This window comes from Suricata suricatta, chromosome 9 (assembly GCF_006229205.1).
Source record: "Suricata suricatta isolate VVHF042 chromosome 9, meerkat_22Aug2017_6uvM2_HiC, whole genome shotgun sequence".
NCBI lineage: Eukaryota > Metazoa > Chordata > Mammalia > Carnivora > Herpestidae > Suricata > Suricata suricatta.
In genome coordinates, this window is record NC_043708.1 from 58,427,021 (window position 1) to 58,450,659 (window position 23,639).

The window sequence follows — 23,639 nt, forward strand, 5'->3', positions numbered from 1 at the left end:
CCTCCCCTTGACTGAAGGAATTCTCAGGAAGAAGCACCTCTGCTTTCTCAGATGGGGCTGCTTCTTCTAAAGCGATTTCCTGTCTTAACCTCTCCTCACAGCCTCCCTTCAAAGCTCTGAGTGACAAGGCGAGGGTGAGCCATCCCTGTTCCCCCTCACCATCCCCTACCTGCTCCACTTTCTTTCCTTAGTGGCCCAGTAAACATATGGGCACTTCACATATCTGAGACCAGGTTCTTAGTCACCCTTCCTTGGTTTCCAGGATTAACTCTCACTTTTCCTCATGAATACCTTTATCACTGCCTCATATGTAGTGGAGGGGACACAGGGCCCACAGCACCCAGACCCCATGTCCCATCTCCTCCCCCCACCTCACCCCGTGATACAACAAAGCCCACTGCGCATGTCTCAGAGGTTCCAAGGCCACCTCACCCTGTTCTACACCTGGGCTCCATTCAGCCTCCTCAGCATCTGCCCTCTCTTCACTAGACCTGGGTTATAATCCAGGTTCAAACACTAATCAGGACTTGTGCAGATTCTAAAATGCAAAATGAAGCCTGAAGCTAAGTGCCTTCACGCACCTTCTAGACAGTCAGAGAGGGATTAGCAGTTACTTTGATGCCAAAATCATCTTGGAGAACAGGTAACACAATTTCTCCTATTCATAGGAACTTACCAGTGAAGCGTCTATGCTAATTCTGATTTCACTTTGGGATTTTGGGCAACTCCGTCTTTTTCTCAAACAATACGTGGGGTTAGGTAGATAAAACCGTTTTTATCTATGTTGTCAAACAGGACACTAGAGCATTTTGGTTTTTTCTTAATGAAAAAAATCCCCCCAATATTAAAAGGCAGTATCCATTAATTCAATCGAACATTATTTTCACAAGCAAATATGTTTGAAAAAATTAGCAAGTAAATGCATAAATAAATTACCTACATTGAAAGCTGTTACTGGCAGATATGATAACATGTTTCCTGTTAACTAGTTTACATTTCTTTTGAAGTGAATTTCTGGCTGACAGTGTTTATGTCACAGATGGTATCCTCACCTGCTTCATTAAGGCCTGTTTAGAATACAGTTCTAATGTAGGTTTTATTCCATGTAAAGCCACCTAGAGATAATTTTAAATGATCATATCGACTAACAAACACGTAATCAAGAAGCTCTTAAAATTTTATTAAAATTCAAGTCTTTTACCATTAGCAAACCTGGTTCATTAACATATTAATAGATAATGTTCCTGCTCATAATTAGCGTGCATTTTCTTTGCATCATTGTAGTTGAAAGAATTCAGGTGGAGTCTGATAGAAAAGTTGGTTTTTTTGTCAACAAAGCACCTGGGGTGAAACAACTGAGGCTCCGGGCCACCATTTCCATCTTAATCATTTGCTTCCTCTGCCCATAATTTTCCCTTCTTAATCTCATCTCGTCATTCGTACTCCCCATAGTCAGTCTACTGTGGGTTATAGACTTGATAAACAATGAACTACAGCTAAGCGGGCACGGACCTGGCCCGCTCATGGAAGGATGAGTTGCTACTGAGAGAGAAATCCCAGGTACAAACACTATTTTCATCTGGATTTTGAGAGAAGTGGGAACATTAAACCTGAAAAGAAGCTCATCTTTTTCTTTAAAATAAAATTTTAAAAATGGGGGGGGGTTGCCTGGGTGGCTCAGTCGGTGGAGCATCTAACTCTTGAGTTCAGCTGAGGTCATGATCTCATAGTTCATGGGATCGAGCCCCATGTCAGGCTCTGTACTGGCAGCTCAGAGCCTGCTTGGGATTCTCTCTCTCTTCCTCTCTCTCTACCCCTTTCCCACTTGCATGTGTACACTTTCTCTCTCCTTCTCTCTCTCAAATAAAATAAACTTAAAAAGTAAAATATATTTAAAACCACTTATTCAAAATTGTGTGTGTGTGTGTACAACAGAGAATATAGCTGTGCGTCTCTTAAAGGAGTGACATCCATTTCAAGGAATGGCATCTCACAGAGAGGAATGATTCAGGGAGCCACCTAGGGAGGTTTTGTTTTTGTTTTTAATGACCACAAAATTAGATTAAGGCTATAGTCGAGATCCCTAGAATAAAGCCACAGTGTTATTTTGAAATATTCTCACTTAAGTGTTGTATTAGTTGTGGCACATTAGCAACAAAGAATGGCATTAGGATTATCTCTTAAGGTCACAATCTCATCTTAAAATGGAAAATAATATTTATATTAAAAATAAATATTCACACTAAAAATAGCAATTATGTTCTAATCTAGTCTAAACAAGTGGTTAATTCTATTTACCAAAACCATTCTGTAACTTTAAAGCTTATCTGTGACACAAGGCAGAATTTACTCACACCTTCTGGGCCTCCTGGAACATGGGTCCGAGATTCACTTTACTTATCAGGAGTGCACATTATAGTTCTGCTTCACTTCCAGTATCTTAGATCTTAGGAACATCTATCTATCTGGTCACCCCCCTCCTTTTATCCAGGAGCAAGTGCAGGCCCAGAGAAGTCCATCAACTCTCTCTAGGTCATTCCGCTTGTTAGGGGCAGAACTTGGGATTAAACTTCAGGCCTTCGAGTTTATTTATTTTGAGAGAAAGAGAGAGTGTGAGTGGGGGAGGGGCAGCGAGAGAGGGAAGAGAGAGAATCCTAAGCAGGCTATGCACAGCACTGGCAGCACAGAGCCCCAGGCAGGGCTCAAACCCACATACTGTGAGCCCAGGATCTGGGCTGAAACCGAAAGTCAGACATTTAACCAATGGAGCCACCCAGGCACCCCTTGATTTTTTTTTAAACCACATCTATTTCTTACAATTTTCCAGCCCTGATTTCCTCAATAAGAGAAAAAATTAAATGATATCTAAGAATTTTTAAAATGATACCATATACTGGCCTTGAGGGGAGAGTTAGTTGAATGTGATTACAAAGAATGTTTTCATCACCCACGCAGAACACCACCCAGACAAAGGAGGATTCAAACATGCTGCTCAAGACTTATTTGGGACCATCAGGAGAGGTGCTGCCTTTTTTGCCCTTCTATATTTCTGTACTGATGGTTTATACGTGCAGTACTTGGTCAAGCACTGTCCACTAGAGTTTTCTGGTATGTTAGATATCAGAACTGTCCACTGCGGGAACCACTAGTCATGTGGCTATTGAGCACTTAAAATTTGGTTAGTGTAACTGAGGAACTGAATTTTAAATTTTATATCTCTTAACTAATTTAAATTTAGATAGCCACATGTGGCTAGTGGCTATTGCATTGTGTGGTACTGTATCATATTAGCACAGATTAGTGTATCCTAGGGAAGAGTCAGATTCAGGTAATGTCAGTGAGCTAGAGACCCCTGGTGGAGGGGACTGTATCTGCAAGGACACCAACACAAAGTAATGTGGGTGATTTTCTTCCCCCTAAAATGCAGACATTTCAGGACTGTTCACATATTTTGATGCTAGGTACCAAATTCTCTAGGTATTACAGGATGGAATAATGAGGAAACCAGGGGCCAATTATTAAATCGATTGCTGTTCACTGTAGTCATACCAAATTTCTGTTACTAGTTTATTGACCCGACACTTACCAGGACAGTGAAAACTGTTTTAAAACACTGTGTTTTGATTGTCTAGCATGATAATGAAATGTCCTAGGTCCCCAGGCAGGCCAAAAAGCATTCATCAGGATGGATGGTACTAGCAAATTGTATTACATCAATTAAGACATGATATAGCTTGTCCAACGTCTGCACTAAATTCGAGATAATAGCTATTCAATCCTTTGACTGAAGAAGAAATGTCAATGCCCTTTCTACTCCCTTGCTGACACACAACCACACATAGTTGCCACCACAAAGCTAAGGTAAACTAGGGTGATTATATCAAGTTAAAAAGGGGATATTTTATCTTTTATTTTTATCTCTCTTAAATTGTACTCCTTAAATAGGAGCTCACTGATATATTTGGTTAATTTCTGATCCTACTGCCTTCTATACTATTTGTTTTCCTCTTTAGCCATCAAAATCCATAATTACCCAAACCATAGACTTTATTATGTTCCCTATCCAGGGAATTGAGGGCTCCCTCTCCTTTCTCTGACTGTTCTTACTTCTCACATTCCATCTTTGCTTGGCTTCAATACCAAGACTCCTGCTTTCTTTTTTTTTTTTTAATGTTTTTTTATTTATTTTTGAGAGACAGAGAGAGGGGCAGTGCAAGCAGGGGAGGGTCAGAGAGAGAGGGAGACACAGAATCTGAAGCAGGCTCCAGGCTCTGAGCTAGCCAGCAGCACAGAGCCCAATGCGGGGCTCGAACCCACAAACCCTGAGATCATGACCTGAGCTGAAGCCGGACACTTAACCGACTGAGCCACCCAGGTGCCCTGACTCCTGCTTTCTTGACTGAAAACTCCCAAAGTGCCAAAGACAAAGACTGCTAGCTGACCTTTATGGCTGCCAAAAGTAATAGAACCAACTTTAACCCAGCAGATCCTGAGCATTTTCAACGTGTACGCTTCTTAAAAACAATGCTCAGTGTAGCTAGCTGCTATTACCAGTATGTAGAAATCTTAAAATCCTGTGTAGCCAGGCCCATCACTAATGGCTTTTGAGCTTTCTAAGTTATATAAGCAGTTCTCCCCCCCACCTCAAAGTTGTCCAAATACCTTCCTAAATACCTGCAGATAGTTTGATGATATACCTGGAAAATCAATGACACTCTATTATAAATAATAAGAATTAATAAGAATAATTAAATTGAGAAAGTAGCTAGATATAAATATTCAAAGAAAACATAGTAATAACTAAAACTGGAACTGAATTCTAAATCTTATTTAATCTTAACTAACTTAAATTTAGATAGCCACATGTGGCTGGTGGCTATTATGTTGGGCAGCACAGATTTAATATACGGCTTGGAAGAGTTGCATTCAGATAATGTCAGTGAATTGGAAAGTGAGTTCAAACATACTCAGGTATGACTTGAACAAGAAAGAACCTATAGAGAAAAATCATGTTTTATTAAAGTACATAAACAAGACATGAATCAGTGTAAAGGCATACTATGTCCTGGATGGGAAGATGACAATAGAATTTTCTTAGAGCCAAAAAAAATATGTATGTGTCTGTATACACACACACACATATATTCATGTAGAATAATAACACATCAGAATTGCCATGGAAGATTTTTAAAGAAGGTAAAATGTGTTCCTGACATAAAATCTTCTATAAAGGTGTTGTGATCAAAACAATATGATAATGACACATAACTAGGAGAGTCAGAGAACCCATTACAAAGTTCAGCACTAGGGGCACGTTGGTGGCTCAGTCTGTTGAGCTCAGATGTCGGCTCATGTCATGATCTCACGGTTAGTGAGTTCAGACCCCACGTCGGGCTTTGCACTGACAGCATGGAGCCTGCTTCAGATTCTGTCTCCTTCTCTGTTCCCCCACCCCTCAAAAATAAATAATCATTAAAAAATGTTTTAAAAGAGAAAGTTTAGCCTTAGATCCAAGCTCATATGATGTGTGTCATTTCAGTTCACTAAGAAAAGAGTAGTTTAATAAATGGTCTTGGCAAAAATCATCTCCCACATAGAAGAAATTGTGGTTAGATCTCCATCACGTACCCCACAAAATTTTTTAAATCTGCCTAGAGTTATTTATTTAATTCTCAATAAGTCACTGGGAATCCCCAATTTCAGTGTTTCACTTTAAACATTTTTTTTAATTTAGAGAGAGAGTGCACAAGAGCAGGAGAGAGGGGCAAAAAAAGGTTGAAACTATCGAGCCATAACTTTGATCAGGACTCTAATGCAAAGAATCATTATCAGCTTGAAGAATTTCTAATACTTTTAATTATAGACAGTACTCTGTGATACTCCCTGTAGAGAAAATTAGTAAAGTATATTCATGAAATTGCCATCCTAACAGGAATAGGAGACAAGTAAAGATAAGAAACAAATAAATAATAGTTATTAATAACCAAGTTCAATGAATCAGTTCATTACTTTTCCTGTCCCTGTGCATGTTAGCTACCACACTGCTAGAAGCCAGTTAACTAATTACCTAGATGAGTGATAGATCAATCTATGCCAAACCTCAAATCTTGAATTAAAAAAAAGATAATTTCCCAGGCCCCAGGGTGGCTCAGTCGGTTAGGCTTCTGACTTCGGCTCAGGTCATGATCTCACAGTCCATGGGTTTGAGCCCTGACAGTCGGGCTCTGTGCTGACAGCTTAGAGCCTGGAGCCTGCTTGAGATTCTGTGTCTCCCTCTCTCTCTGCCCCTTCCCCACTTGCTCTCTGTCCCTCTCAAAGACATAAAAAATATTTTTTAAATCATTTCCTTTATTGTTTTTATTTACTTAATTTTTGGTCATCTATATTTAGTTAGTATTTGTGTAAGTAAAAAAGTTATAATGAGAAGTTTGATTCTTAAACAGATGAAAATTTTTTCTACAGTATCATAGATTTTAAGCAAATTCTTTCCCCTTTGAATCATAAAATTTTTTTAATGTTTTTATTTATTTTTGAGAGAGAGAGAGAAAGAGCACAAACAGGGGAGGGGCAGAGAGAGAGAGGGAGACACAGAATCTGAAGCAGGCTCCAGGCTCTGAGCTGTCATAACAGAGCCCAGCACAAGACTGGAACTCATGAACCGTGAGATCATGACCTGAGCCAAAGTCCAATGCTTAACCAACTGAGCCACCCAGGCTCCCTGAATCATCAGAGTTTAATCTAGCTCTGTGCTGAAGCCAAGCACTGGTGGAGTAGAAAAAGTTTGCACTTTGGAGTTAGATTTACTAGTTGTATGATCTTGCGTAAGTTACCTAGCCTTGCTGATTCCAGTTTCTCCCTCTATAAAATATGTATAATACCAACCATCTCAAAGAATTGTGTGAGAATCAAATATTTCATTGTAGATAAACCACCTGGCAAATAAAAGATTCTTAGGAACTAATAACAGTACATGCAATGATTAACAGTAAAACAAAATAGATGTTAACAGACAATTAGAAATACCACTGAACCAGGCAACAATATTAGGATTAAGATCAAACTTGTCACTTACTGGGGCACCTGGGTGGCTCATTCGGTTAAGCATCCAACTCGATTTTGGTTCAGGTCATGATCTCAAGCTTTGTGAGATGGAGCCCCACATCAGGCTCCGTGTAGACACGGAGTAGCATGAAGACTACTTAAGATTTTCTCTCCCTCTCTCTCTCTCTCTCTTTCTCTCTCATGCTTTCTCTCAAAATGAAAAAATAAACATTAAAAAAAAACCTTGCCCCTTACTAATGCTGAACTTGAAATATACGCTTAACTCTGATGTTCAGTTACCTCATCTGTAACATGTGAATGATTTATCCCTGTGTAACTCAAAGAGTTTTGAAGCTAATTTTGTACTGCCTTAGAAACTCAAAATGAGATAATATTCCTCAGAGTGCACTGAAGTTTGAAGTCCCAGCTCTAGGGCACCTGGGTGGCTCAGTCTGTTAAGTGTCCAGCTTTGGCTCGGGTCATGATCTCGCGGTCCATGAGTTCAAGCCCCATGTCGAGCTCTGTGCCTCTGTGTCGACAGCTTGGAGTCTGGAGCCTGCTTCAGATTCTGTGTCTCCCTCTCTGCCCCTCCCACGCTCACAATATATCTCTCTCTCCTTCAAAAGTAAATAAATGTTAAAATAACTTCAAGTCCCAAATCTTAGGTTTATAATTTTAAAGAACTAGAAAGAAAAATGGAGATTCACAACAAGGTGTTTTGTACCTAATTTGCTCAAGCAGTTTAAGACTTTATACCATAGGACGACTCTTAAGCTTAAAAGTTATATTTGGGGTTGAATATTCCTGTGCAATGTTTTATACTTTTAACTTGCCTTGAGAACAGAACAGTGAGAAAAGTATGCTTTATTTCCATCAATGAATGACAGTAGTAAATGGCCAAAACTGTGATATGGTGCTTATTTCACAATATTTTTCTTCTGAAACTGGATGTATGTTGGCCTATCTTTTTAAACAGCACAAACAATTTTTCCTGTAAAAGACCAGTAGTAAATATTTTCAGCTTTGTAAGCTGTCTGGTCTCTCTGTCTACTGTTCACCTATGCTGTTGCACATAGACAACAAATAGACTAATGGGTATAACTCTGTTCCAACAAAAGTCTGTTTACAAAATCAGGCAGCCGAAGTTGGCCTGTGGGCCATCGTTGTAAGCCTCTCAGAGAGTTATTGGTTGGCCACTTGGGCCCTCAGGATTATTGAGTTAGAATAATAAAGGTAACTACTGCTGTTAAAGCAGAAAAGACTGGAAGGAGTTGAAAATCATAGTGGCAGCTCATCATTCTTTTTTTTTTTTAGCTTGTTTATTTGTTTAGAGAGAGAACACACCTCCACACACAAGCAGAGGAAGGAAAGAGAGAGGGGGAGAGAGCAGCCTTCGTGCTCAGCTAAATTTCACGACCATCAGATCATGACTTGAGCCAATACCTGGAGTAGGACACGCAACCAACTGAGCCACCCAGGTGCCCCTCATCATTCCTTTTTAGATCAAATCCAGCATTGAACATTTAGAACCATCAAAACGTGGCAAGATACCTACATATTCTTGAATTCTCCTGTATGTCCATGTCCACACATCAGTTTTCCTCCCACAAGTTTTGCCCCTCACATCCAACAGTTAGATACCACGACCTCCAAGGCTGACCCTTAGTTGGCTCTTTTGTTCCTTCCCAGACCAGATGTAGCTCCTAGTCACACCAGCTCAGGTCCTTGCCCCTTAAATGGGTTCCTGGCAGAGCCAATGCATAATTTCCAGGGCACAGTGCAAAATGAAAATGCCAGACACTTTGTTCAAAAAGCAGGAATTCAGTACCACTAAAGGTATTAACTATAAAACTAAACACTCTCACCATATGATCCAGCAATCAACCTCCTCGGTGTTTACCCAAAGGAGTTGAAAACTCATGCCACTCAAAAACCTGCACGTGGATGTCTACAGCAGCTTTATTCACAATTGCCAAAACATGGAAACAATCAAGATGTCATTCAGTAGCTGAATGGATAAATATACTGTGGTACATCCAGAAAATGGAATATTATTCAGCACTAAAAACAAATGAATAACCATGAAAAGTCATGGAGGAAACTTAAATATATGTTAGTGAAATAAAGAAGCAATCTGAAAAGGCTACAAACTGTACAATTTCAACTATATGAATTTCTAGAAAAGGCAAAACTACAGAGATAATAAAAAGATCAGTGGGGTGCTCCTGGCTGGCAGTAGAGCTTAGGACTCTTGATCTCAGGGTCATGAGTTCGAGACTCACCTTGGGGTAGAGTATACTTAAAATAAATAAATAACTAAATAAATAAATAAAAAGATCAGCAGTTACCAGAAGTTAGTGGGAAGAGACAAATGAATATAGGCAGAGCACAAAGGACTTTCAGGCAGTGACCCTTTTCTGTATGATACTATAATGGTAGATAAATGTCATGCTACATTTGTCCAAACCCATAGAATGTACAACATGAAGAGTGAACTCTGATGTAAACTATGGACTCTGGTGACAAGGTTGTGTCAATGTAGGTTGATCACATGTAGCAAATGTGCCCCTCAGGTGGGGGATATTGATAATGGGGGAGACTGTGCATGCAGAGGGGCAGGGGATATAGGAAATCTCTGTACCTTCCTTTTAGTTTTGCTGTGTACCTAACACTGCTCTAAAAAGTAAAGTCTATTTTTAAAAATGGGAAATGAGATTGTCCCCTTGACAAATGGTGCCCACCTTGCTTCCTTGAGTAGATTGTGACTACATCTTATATTAGTTATTGATTCCTCGTATTTCTTCCAAGAGTCCATGGAAACTTTCAGTGCTGACATTTCACTATCTAGCACCCAAAAAGAGGCTTTCATTACCCTAAGCTCTGTTCTGACTGTCCAAGGAAATCGCCACTTTCTTCTACCTTTCCTAATTCCTCTATCCAGGATATTTTTTTTCTCAGCTATTAACCAAGCAACCCTAAATATCTTTTAATCATCAATTCTGCTGTCTGGTTGAAATTTTTCCTCTTTTTATTTAAGTCCTAGGGCTTAATTAAAGTACACCAGTTTGTGCAGATTTTATACGTTACTCTTTTATAAGTTACTATATCTCATGTCTTATATTTCTCAGCATAGACTTAAAATCAGACTGAAAATTAAAATAAACTATAAAATGTTCTTTAAAGCCAGTGAAGGGCACCTGGGTGGCTAAGTTGGTTAGGCGGCCAGTTCTTGATTTCAGCTCAGGTCATGATTTCACCGTTGGTGAGGTTGAGCCCCATGTTGGGCTCTGCACTGAGCAGGGAGACTGCTTAGGTTTCTCTCTCGCCCTCTCTCTCTCTGCTCCTCCCCTACTGGTGCTCTTTGTCTCTCTTAAAATAAATAATAAACTTAAAAAAAATCCAGTAGTAGGAATAAAGAACTGATACATGATCCAACATGGACAAATCTCAAAACCATGATACTAAGTGAAAGATGTCAAACACAAAAGACCACATGTCGTATGATTCAATTCATAGGAAATGCCCAGAACGGGCAAATCTGTAGAGACTGAAAGTAGATTAGTGATTGATTAGGGTTGGGGGAAGGAAAGGGGAGTGACTGCTAATAGATGTGAGGTTTCTTCACAAGCTTATGGAAATGTTCTAAAATTGGACAGCCGCACAACTCTGAAAATAGACTAAAACCATTGAATTGTATATTCACAATGGAAATTTTTATGGTGTGGAAATTATATCTCAATAAAGTGTTTAAAAATAAAATCAATGGATATGAGCCTCTGTTGGACATAAAAATCTAATTCCAGCTTCTCTTCTTAACCTCTCTTCCTTTTAACCACTTTCTATTTTTATTCCTTCTAAAGTAGCTTCTAAAACTCATTTAAGAACATCGCAAGTTTTCTTTTTAAAAATGCACTAAATACATGAAAATCTGAGTAGAGACAATTACTAAAGTATGAAATTATGATTGTTTTATGACTTCTTCCCTCGTTTCCGTAAGTTGGAAAACTTGCCTAATAAATTCTGAAAGGTTTATTTAAGCTTTTGTGAAAGTTCACTTATCTTATGAAAACATCCAGGCAAGCGTTAAGAAGAGGTGGCCCCAAATAGGGCTGCTGCTATGTTTGTGACACCCCGCTCCCCCCCATTCATATGTTGAAGCCTAATACCTAACGTGATGGTGTTAGGAGGTGGAGCCTTTGCAAGGTGATAAGGTCATGAGGGTGGAGCTCTCACGATTGGGATTGGTACATTTATAAAAGCCCCAAGAAAGTTTGCTTCTCTCTCTGTTCTCTGCCACGTTAGGACACACTGAGGGGATGGCCAACCTCAAACCAGGAAGCCGATCTCACCAGGCACTGGATCTGCGGGCACCTTGATCTTGGACTCCCCAGCCTCCAGAACTGTGAGAAATGTTTGTTGTTTAAGCCACCCAGTATATGGTATGTTTGTTATAGTAGCTCGAACGCGACAGCACCAGAGCCCCTGGAGTTAACAGCACTGGGACAAAGTTGCTGCCAATATCAAAACTTTGGCTACAGGGGTGCCTGGGGGTGGCTCAGTTACTTAAGCGCCTGACCTTGGCTCAGGTCGTGATCTCTTGGTTTGTGGGTTCAAGCCCTGCTTTGGGCTCTCTGCTGACAGCTCAGAGTCTAGAGTTTGCTTCAGAGTCTGTCTCCCTCTCTCTCTGCCCTTTCCCCACTCGCACTCTGTCTCTCTCTCAAAAAGTAAATAAACATTAAAAAGTATATTTTAAAAAATCTTGACTACATAAAAGCATATATTACTTGTCTGGTTGCAGGACCTGAAGTGGAAAAAAGCAATAGGGAGAAGCTAAATGTAAGTTAACACTAACAACTGCCATTATTGGCGATTGATATGCACCAAGTACTATGCTTGCTGAGTGATTTACACACATTCAGCTAATGAACACAACAATCAATCTTATGGGCAATTGTTATCTCTAAAATGCAAATAGTATTTCAGAGAAGTTAAATAACTTGCCCAAGGCCACACAGCTAGTAAACTAACGTATGTGTAATTAGACCTCTCATTCAGTGAAGAACCCCAGCCTAAATCCCAGAGAGTAGGGGGCACCCAAAGTTTTCCATTTTAAAACCCATGAGATGTATGGTATAGAATTAAAACTAGAGTTATCATCAATGAAGTAGTTGTTTTCTTTACATTTGCCTGTTTTGGTCCAGATTGCTGAGTCTCCTCCCCCAGGGAATAAAAATATACATTAGAGCTTTAATTCAGAACAAAGGGAAGTATGTCATATTACTACTTATTTTAAACCACCCCCCGGAGTGCTGTGATTTGTCCATCTTTGATCAAAGGTTCTTCCCAAGCAGGCTGATTTTATGAAATTTCCTGAGCTGTGTTAAATGGCATCCCATTAGCATCAACATGAATGAGGAGGGGGCGCCGGGGAGGGCTCCACACAAAAGCATGACCTCTTATTAGTTGCTATTCTGATACTTTATTTGTCAGCACTGATTCAATGGCAGGGAGCGAAGGCTCATAGGAGATTATGTAGAAAGACTATGCTACACTTTATAGCCTTTCTCAAGCCGTCAGAATGAAGAATTGACTGCTACTTACATCCATAATTATATGTGGCATTTTGGCTCTGTAATTAAATTCAAAATAAATCACATGCAGCAATTTGTTAAATTTAAATAATGCTACAAAAAACAAAGAGATCAGTGAATGAGATGAGCTTCTGAACTTAGGCATATGACTTGAGGAAAGACTCATTCACTCCAACTAGTAGAGATTATAGCTGCAAAAATAAACTCAGTACCATTTAATTCTGCTAAATCTAGGACATATTAGAATATGTGCCATTGGGTTGGATTACACAGGAAACAACTGCAATAACAAGAAATTCAAAATTTTAAGTTCAAAATAAGTAATGTGCATAGCCTGCTTTCAATTTGTTATCCAAATGTTCTTTAAGAAGTACCTATAACGTTTATTAAAATCTAGTAGGATATTCCCAGTCCTTAAGAAGGACTGAGTTACAAAGAAGAGATTATTCAAATCAGTAGCAAGAAGTAGGACAAATCAAAATACGTATGTATCAAAACAAAAACACTGCATGCTTGCTGAATATTTTTTGGTTGAAAAGCACTTTCATATAGGTACAAATATCCCAAGAGTCCAGAAAAAACCACCTGATTTGTGATCCCTTTAAGCTGTTCTCTGTCAGTTGGAGGAAATGAGTAAGGAGGGACAGGGAGGGACAGGGAGATGAGGTAGCCCAGAGCCTGACGTGCCCAATGGACTTGATGGAGAGTAGGCGGGGATTGGTAAGGGATTTTTGCCAGTGTTGTCCTAGAAAGAACTTGTAGGCGGGGACGATGTAGCAGAATGACCTCCCTGTGTGGTGGAACAGTATGCTGGTGTGACTGGAAGTTTAAAGGGCTTTACTCTCAGCAGGCTAACAGGAAGGTGTTGAACTTCTCGTGTGATGTGAAGGGGACACTGGGAAGCCATGTTCTACCTGCATCTCTATCATGGGTATAAATTTCACTCTGCTTGTTAATTGCTTTAATAAATGGAAGTAAAGGCAAACTTGAACCAAGTCTAAGTTACTGTTCTTGCCTATCCTTGAAAGTAAACCAAACATTATAGTCTTCTGGAATACACTGTATTCATCCTCTACGGCCCAAACCAGGTTCCCAATAATCTGAATTACGGGTTATTCAGTCTGTTCTGAAGTTTTACTTAGCTAACAGGCAAATAATTCTCCAACTTGTCAAGGGAGCAGTTTACTAAAAGTAGGCAGTTTCTGCAATTAAACTTTTTGAAACTTCATAGTTTCATATAAGAAAATTCAGTGGGATAATTAACTTACGATTTTTTGTTACTAAAAGGCTGATTCTGATTTCCCCAAAATGGAAAAAGAAATCTATTCTGTAGGCCAGTATCTGCCACATCATATCTGACATGTTTTCTTTATTAAAAGTGAGGGGCGCCTGGGTGGCTCAGTTGGTTGAGCATCCGGCTTTGGCTCAGGTCATGATCTCGCGGTTTGTGGGTTTGAGCCCCATCAGGCTCTGTGCTAACAGCTCTGAGCCTGGAGCCTGTCTTCAGATTCTGTGTCTCCCTCTCTCTCTGACCCTCCCCTGCTCACGCTGTCTCTCTCTCTCTCTCTCTCAAAAAGAAATAAAACATTAAAAAATATTTTTTTAAGAAAAGTGAGCCTGGGTGGCTCAGTCGGTTGAGCATCTGACTTCAGGTCAGGTCATGTTCTGATGGTTCGAGCCCCCCGTCAGGCTCTGTGCTGACAGCTTAGAGCCTCGTGCCTGCTTCAGATTCGGTGTCTCCCTCTCTCTCTGCCCCTCCCCTCTTGTGCTCATCTCTCTCTCTCAAAAATAAATAAACTTAAAAAAATTTTTTTAAAGTGAGTCAGTTAGCCAGGCAATATTTAACAAGGAGGGGATCATACATGGCGGAGATCATTAGGGACCATTTCATAGGCTGCCTATCACAACATCCAACCTCAGTATTAATCCATGAAACACAAATTAAAATTTAGAAGTGCCATTTTAATTACTTATCAGAGTTTTAAGTGATAATATCAAGCAATTACCAAGGAATGATGAAACATGCTTTGTTGGGAGCAAACACAAACTGACACAGTGTTTTAGAAAGCAATCTATAAATATGCATTAAGAGCCATCAAAATAGTCAAATATTTTTAACCTTTTAATCCCACTTTTAATAATCTATGCTAAGAAAATAATTATTAAGGGGCGCCTGGGTGGCTTAGTCGGTTAAGCTTCCGGCTTCAGCTCAGGTCACGATCTCACAGTCGTGGGTTTGAGCCCCGAATCAGGCTCTGTGCTGACAGCTAGCTCAGAGCCTGGAGCCTGCTTCGGATTCTGTATCTCCCTCTCTCTCTGATCCTCCCCTGCTCATGCTGTCTCTATCTGTCTCTCAAAAATAAATAAAAAACATTTAAAAAAAAAAGAAAATGATTATTAAAAATATATAACTGGGGCACCTGGGTGGCTCAGTCAGTTGAGCATCAGACTCTTGATTTCGGCTCAGGTCATGATCTCCGGGTTGTGAGATGGAGCCCCGCATTGGGCTCTGTGCTGAGTGTGGAGCCTGCTGGAGATTCTCTCTTTCTCTCCTTTTGCCCTTCCCCCTGCTCACACTCTCTCTCTCTAAAAGAAAAAAAACAACCAACAAAAAGTCTATAAATATGGATGTGATTATTATAATATTATTTATAATAGTAAAAAATTGAGGGCAATGGTAAAATAATATCCAGAAAGGAAGGGTCAAATAAACACAGGTTCATCTACTTTACAGAATATTAAAATCATCACTTTATGATCATGGCATAACACTGTGAAATGCTTATGATTTAATGTGAAGTAAAAAAATAAAGATGTAATAAAAGATATCAAACACTAATGATTGATTACTGATTGTGTGATTAAACACAGAAATCTGTATTTACATGCTACTGGGAGCTTTGTTCCTAATTGTACATACACAACACACACACATACATGTTGAGCCCAGATTACAGAATCCCAAAATCCCGAGACCACCAGGGAACCAAAGACATGTATGCAAAGGCAAAGGGCTTTTATTTGGGCTTAAGCTCAGACCCTCAGACTTCATCAACCCAGTGGACCCGTGCTGAGAGCCCCGAACAATAGCGGGGTAGGGTTTTTATGGGTTTTGGAGAGGGGAAGGTGCAAGGGTTGGTGACACAGACACAGCAAAACAATCACGGCTATACGTTAGCCCCAGCAACAGTCTCAACCATATAGAATCTTTAAGGTGTCCATTACAATTGGCGGGACCCAATCATAACACCTGGAATACTTTTGAAATATCCAATTGTGGGGTGAGTTGAGGGCCCCTACGTGGGGTTTAGGTGGGCAGCGAGCCACTGGCTAGTTAACACTGAGCCACTATCTAAGATCCCGCCTCTAAGCCCTCCAACCTCAGGAATGTTATACATCTCTTCTAGTTTCCCCTGATTGGGTGTAGGGGAGGTAGTTTCCTTTTTAGGTAAAAGTCTCACCCTCTGACCCTTCTTGGAGAAAACAAGACTCCGGCCTACTGTTTCTGGGGGAATCTAAAGCCTGTTATGGCGTCGGCCAGGCCTTTCACACACACACACCTGGAAACACTCCATATGTTCTTGAACTGGTGAATGAATGAAGACACAAGCTGTGGTGCATCCATACAATGGAATACTCCTCAGCAGTAAAAAGGAATGAATTACTGGTACATGTAACAAAATTGATAAATCTCAAACACATCATGCTAAGCAAAAGAAGCCACACTCAGAAGGCTATATATTATGTGATTCGATTTATATGAAGTTCTGGAAAAGGTAAAATCGTAGGGCCAGAAAACAGATCTGTGGTTGCCAGGGGCTAAGGGTGAGAAGAGCTGACCTCAAAAGAATAGCAGGAGAGAATTTGGAGGAAGACGAGACTGTTATGGTTTCCACAAGAATGACCCTGAAAGAGGAGACCCTGTCACCTCCCTCCCACACTTCTGAAGACAGTGGGCCCCAGCTGCTGCTGCTAACGGGCTTTTCCTCTGCAAAAGGAAGGGAAGGAGAACATTGAATTCCCACTGTGGTGCCTGAGGAGCTGAGAATAAGAAGTTTTACACGCATCTCATTTTATCTTCACAATAGCTTATAATTCCATTTTACACATAAGGAAACTGCTCAAAGTGATTCATCCAACCACTGAGAGTGAAATCAGGCGCCGCTATGCTTAACTGACTCTCACCTTATTTGAGCACGACAGTTGGCTCACACTCTCATTAACCTGCAGAGTCACAAAAATTTTCTATACCTAGAATATGAAATTGCATCTATTCTGGAGGAAGGAGGGAGCACCTTTTTCTAACTTGTACAAAAGTGCTACCTGGGCAAATAGTGGACCTAGAGTCTTTCACTGGCTCTGACTGCCTGCCCCGCTGCGGGTAAGCGATCGGGATGCCATCTCTACAAACCACCCTCATCCACTGGAGCCCATGTTCCCCTGGCCTCATGGATGAAGAGTTTGGGCTGGTATATCTGGGGGAGGGAGAAAGTTTTGGAGCCTGGGGAGGCAGGATGGGGAGGTCAGGAGGGCAGAAGCAGAGGACAAAACAAAACAAAACAAAACAAAACAAAAAACTAAGGAAGTTGAAGGATAAGGGCAACAAAATAAAATGGTGGCATCACCAGGAAAATCTAACTGCTTTGTCTTATGCAATCATTGTGTAAGCTTTCAGCATCTGCTTACCCTAGAGAAACCAGGTCTCTGGTTAATCAATCTGGTGAATCAATATCCAGACCAGAGTCTTAAAAGCTCATTCCCTATAAATTGAAATTGTATCCCAGTTATTCCAGGAGAAAAGTAGGAGCCAAAATGGATGATCAGGTTTGTGTTGATAAGACCGATTGTTTTGTCTGCCATGTACAAGTCTAAGTTACTTTTCACTACAATCTTCCAGGCAATGGCCTTGGCCTTATACCAGTCTAGTCTCCACTGTGGTGGTCTAATTCCCCTGTCCCTGATGGAGTAGAGCTGGTCTTGAATGAAATGAAAAGAACTATGTTTAATTAAAGTTCTATCCCAAAGCCTACAGCAAAGAGTGTTGCAGTCATTAAGGCCATTCATCAAATATTTTCACACTCCTGGAGTGTGTTAGGAATGTCCATCCTGGCCCCTTCATGGTTCATTAAGGCCATGTGTTTAGTTCTGGCCTATGAATTGTGGGCAGAAATGAAATGTGGCACTTTGAGGCCTATTGTTTAATTGTCCTCTGGCATGGAGATGGACTGTGTTAGAGACCATGCCTGCCCCACGGCCTGGATTTCCCAGTGGTCACAGTGAGCAGAACATCCTGCTGAATGGCAACGGACATGTTGTTTTAAGCTGTTGAGATTTTGTTTTGTTGTTACCACTACAAAATCTGTACTGACTGCTACAATACCATTTTGATTAAAACAAATTTTTTAAATTTTTATGTATTATTTTGAGAGAGAGAGAGAGAGAGCAAGCGAGGGGAGGGGCAGAGAGAGGGAGACACAGGATCCAAAGCAGGCTCCAGGCTCTGAGTTGTCAGCACAGAGCCCGATGTGGGTCTTGAACTAATGGACGGCGAGATCATGACCTGAGGCTAAGTCAGACACTTAACCAACTGAGCCACCCAGGCACCCCTACAATACCTTTTTGGTTTTAAATAATATTTGCTGGGTTTTATGTTTTTGTAGCCTAAGAATAGTGACTTATGACCTATATTTTTAGTTAAATAAGGAATGTTCTCACTGAGTTGTATAGTAATCTGATATAAAAATCTTCAAAACAAAAATATAACACTGTGTTTGAAACTGTCTAAAAATAAATTGTCTAGGGGAACCTCAGTGGCTCAATCAGGTAACCGTCCACCTCCTAATTTTGGCTCAGGTCATGATCTCACTGTTCATGAGTTCCAGATGCAAGTGAGGCTCTATGCTAACAATGTGGAGCCTACTTAGGATTCTCTCCCTCTCTCTCTGCCCCTTTCCCACTCATTCATGCACCTAGACGTGCTCTTTCTCTCTCTTAAAATAAAAAAAACTTTAGGATGAGAGGAAAAATGGCAGAGAAGTGGGGAGCTCGGTACCCTTTGCCTGCTTGCATTTTTCAAAGGGCTGAAACTGTAAGACTCTTAACCGGAGGAGTTTGGGAGGAAGAGACAGATTTCACTGAGAAGACACCCTCATAGCTGCATGACTGCAAACCTGGGAAGATAAAAACAGGTCGGTCTGGAGGCACGAGGGGAGGAAGCCCCCTATGGGGAGAGCCACAGAGAACCCATGCAGAGCAGAGGAACGAGGAGAGATGAGGGGAAGAAAAACAGAGGCTGAAACCGGTCAGAGAAAAGTCTCTGGAGAAGAGAAAAACCTCAGCCCAGGATGGAGAGGGAATCTATCAAACCGTCTATAACCACAGGGCGTCTGGAGAGAGATCCTTTCTCTCTGGCTATGGTGCTTTCCTTGGCCTGAGCACCCCAATCCTGGAGGCACCAGGAGAAACTGCCCCTCTACTCCCCCTGCTTGGTCCCTGGCTGGGAAGCCACGGGCCAGTGGGAGTACATTTTGGGCAGTATCACTGGAGTGCATGGACTAGGATCTGGAAACGAGGCGGGGCTCGGGAAATAGAACTCTGCTCACCTTGGCTGCATCCTCCACACAGGGAGATTGGATCCAGGAGAGCAAAGTGCAATGCTTGGTTCGAGAAGAAACTGGTGCGCCGCCATTTTTCGCCTTATAACCACCAAGGCGGGGCCTCAGGAAGCGGCCCTCCAACCGGCAGAGGAGGCAAGATCAGCCTATGCCAAACCCCGTCCATCAGTGCTGGAGAGCTGCCTTTTTTTTCCTTAATGTTTTTTTTTTGTTGTTGTTGTTTTGTTTTGTTTTGTTTTTTTTTTTAATACAGAGAGAGACAGCGCATGAGAGGGGGAGGGACAGACAGAAGGAGACAGAACCGGAAGCAGGCTCCAGGCTCTGAGCTGGCTATCAGCACAGAGCCTGACATGGGGCTCGAACCCATGAACGTGAGATCTGACCTGAGCCAAAGTCGGAGGCTTAACCGACTGAGCCACCCAGGCGCCGAGCTGCCTTTTCTTAAAGGATCTCAAGGCAAGACTAGCATTGATATATTGCTGTGATTACTCTAGATCAATTCTTGCTATTCAGATATATTCCCCCCAACTTCCCCCCTCTGCCCGCCCCCCCCCCCCCGCTGGACTGGGCACTCTGGTTATAAGTTTGCTTAAACAGTCATTTTAATCTATTTTCTTGATGTATATTCTACATCTCCGTGGTTACCTTCCTTTCTCTCTCTCTCTCTGGAATAATCAGACGATATAGTTTCCTTGGGTAACATATTTGGTTTTTTTTCTCCTCACCTCCCACCTTTTTCTCCTCTTTCTCTCTCTGAATTAAGATTTTTAGTTTCTCTCCCTGGTCAATATTCAATTTCACTTCTTCCCCACCCCTATCACTTCTCTCTTTGTATATGCTCTTCCATCAGCACTGCCTCCGCCCTGCTCTTTATCTGTAGCTGGGATTTCTGCTTTTAGACTGTCCCTTGTCTTTTGTTGTTTTAGTCCCCCCCCCCACTTTTCCTTTTCTTTTCCCTTTTGGTTTGCTTGGTTGTTTGATTTGTCTGTGCATTTGTGTGCGTTGTTCCCTGTGAATTTGTTTTCCTTTTCAGGCCTACCTCAAGAAATAAGCAAAAGTACACATGATGGAGAGTCCCAAATATCACTGAATAGGGAAATAAAATAACCAAAGCCACAACAATAGAAACCAAAGGACACCCTTAAAAGAACACTTCCTGAAAAGACAGGCTCTGGACAGTCACTGAGCCTCCTTTAATATAGCAATAGTCACAGGTCCAGAGAGCATAACAAGCTTTTAAAACTGCCAAGACATAGAAAGCTGGCCAAAATGACGAAACAGAAGAACTCTCCTTAAAGAAATTCCAGAAGGAAGTCACAGGTACAGAATTGCTCAAAACAGATATAAGCAACATAACTGAGCAAGCATTTAGAACAATTGTCATAAAATTAATCACTGGACTTGAAAAAAGCATGGAAGACATCAGGAAAGCTATTAATACAAAGACTATGGACCTTAAAAATAGTTGTGATGAATTAAAAAATGCTATAAATGAGGTGCATAGTAAGATGGAAGCAGCCACTGCACAGATTGAAGAGGCAGAGAGGAGAGTAGGTGAATTACAAGACACAGTAATAGAAAAAGAGGAAGCCGAGAAAAAGAGAGAGAACTTGATCCAGAAGCACGAAAGGAGAATTTGAGAACTGAGTGATACAATCAAATGGAACAATATCCGTATCATAGAAATTCCTGAAGAAGAAGAAAGAGACCAAGATGCTGAAGGGGTACTTGAACAAATTATAGCCAAGGACGTCCCCAATCAGGGGAAGGAAACAGACATTGAAATCCAAGAAGCACAGAAAACTCGCCTCAGACATAACTTGAATAGACCTTCAGCACAACATATCATAGTAAAACTGGCAAAATATAAGGATAAAGAAAGAATTTTGAAAGCAATTAGGGATAAAAGGGCCCTAACATACAAAAGGTAATCTATCAGAGTAGTTACAGACCTATCTACTGAAATCTGGCAGGCCAGAAAGGCAGGAAATCTTCAATGTGATGAACAGAAAAAATATGCAACCAAGAATCCTTATCCAGCAACCCTGTCATTCAGAATAGAAGGAGAGATAAAGGTTTTCCCACACAAACAAAAATTGAAAGAATTCATCACCACCAAACCAGCCTTACAAGAAATCCTGAGAGGGACTCTATGAGGGAAATGTTGCAAGGAACAAAGGTACCAGAGACACCACTATAAACATGAACCTTACAAACAACACAATGACTATAAACCCATATTTTTCAATAATAACACTGAATGTAAATGTACTAAAGGCTCCAATCAAAAGACTTGGGGGGGGGAGAAGCGCTGGGGTGGCTGAGTCAGTTAGGCATCTGACTTCAGCTCAGGTCATGATTTCACAGTTCTTGGGTTTGAGCCTCATGTTGGGCTCTGTGCTGACAGCTCAGAGCCTGGAGCCTGCCTCAGATTCTGCATCTTCTTCTCTCTTTCTGTCCCTCCTCCACTCACACACTCTCTCTCTCTCTCAAAAGTACATAAACATTAAAAAATATTTTTAAGAAAGACTTGGGGTAGCAGAATGGATAAAAAAAGAAATCCATCTATTTGCTATCTACAAGAGACTCATTTTAGACCTGAAGACACCTTCAGATTGAAAGTAAGGGGATGGAGAAATATCTATCATGCTACTGGAAGTCAAAAGAAAGCTGGAGTAGTCATAATTATATCAGACAAACTAGACTTTAAAATAAAGGCAATAACAAGAGATGAAGAAGGGCATTATATAATAATTACAGGGTCTATCAATCAGGAAGAGCTAACAATTATAAACATCTACTCACTGAATTCAGAAGCACCCAAATACATAAAACAATCACAAACAGAAACAATTTTATTGATAAGAATGTGCTAATAGCAGTGCACTTTAATACTCCACTTATGGCGATGGACAGATCAACTAGACAGAAAAATCAATAAAGAAACAATGGGCCTGAAAGACACATTGGAACATGTGGATTTGATCAATATATTTAGAACTCTACATCCTAAGGCTATGGAATTCACTTTCTTCTCAAGTGCGCATGGTACATTCTCCAAGATAGACCACACACTGAGTCATAAAGCAGCCCTCAAAAAAATATAAAAGAATTGAGATTATACCTTACACATTTTCATATCACAACACTATGAAACTTGAAATCAGTCACAGGAAAAAGTCTGGAAAATCTCCAAAAACATGGAGGTTAACGAACATCCTACTAAAGAACAATTGGGCCAATCAGGCAATTAGAGAGGAAATTAAAAAATATATGGAAACAAATGAAAATGAAAATACTACAATCCAAACTCTCTGGGACACAGCAAAGGCTGTCCTAAGAGGAGAGTATATTGCAATCCAGGCCTATTTCAAGAAACTAGAAAAAGCACAAATACAAAATCTAACAGCACACCTAAAGAAACTAGAAGGAGAGCAGAAAGAGCACCCCAAACCCAGCAGAAGAAGAGAAATAATAAAGATCAGGGCACAAATAAACAATATAGAATCTGAAAAAACAGTAGAACAAATCAATGAAACCAAGAGTTGTGGGTTTTTTTTTGTAAATATAAACAAAATTGATAAACCTCTAGCCAGGCTACTCAAAAAGAAAAGAGAGAGCACCCAAATAGACAAAATCACAAATGAAAATGGAGCTATTACAACCAATCCCTGAGAAATAAAATCAATTATCGGGGGAATCCTACAAAAAAAATTATATGCCAACAATCTGGACAACCTAGAAGAAATGGACAAATTCCTACACACACATGCACTACCAAAATTCAAACAGGAAGAGATAGAAAATCTGAACAGACCCATAACTAGTGAAGAAATTGAATCAGTTATCAAAAATCTCCCAACAAATAAGATCTCTGAGCCAGATGGCTTCCCTGGGGAATTCTACCAGACATTTAAAGCAGAGTTAATTCCCATTCTTCCCAAGCTATTCCAAAAAATAGAAATAGAAGGAAAACTTCCAGACTCATTCTACTAAGCCAGCATCACTTGGATTCCCAAACCAGACAGAGACCTAACCAAAAAAGAGAACTACAGCCCAATATCCTTGATGAATACAGATGCAAAAATACTTAACAAGATACTAGCAAATCAAATTCAATAGCATATAAGAAGAATTATCCACCATGATCAAGTGATATTCATTCCGGGGTTACAGGATTGGTTCAATATTCACAAATCAATCAATGTGATACATCACATCAACAAAAGAAAAGATAAAAACCATATGATCCTGTCGATAGATGCAGAAAAAGCATTTGACAAAATACATCATCTTTTCTTAATAAAGACCCTCGAGAAAGTTGGGATGGAAGGAACTTACTCTAAACATCATAAAAGCCATTTATGAAAAGCCCACAGCTAATATCATCCTC

The 23,639-nt window shown here is 40.5% G+C and overlaps 1 long non-coding RNA gene across 1 annotated transcript; it reads left to right on the forward strand.

Annotated features, from left to right (window-relative positions):
- Positions 1–401: 401 nt before the first annotated feature.
- On the forward strand, positions 402–13,623 carry LOC115302876. The gene is made up of 4 exons (XR_003913680.1): positions 402–643; positions 11,344–11,443; positions 11,840–11,877; positions 13,483–13,623. It is a non-coding gene; the product is annotated as an uncharacterized LOC115302876 (long non-coding RNA).
- Positions 13,624–23,639: the final 10,016 nt, after the last annotated feature.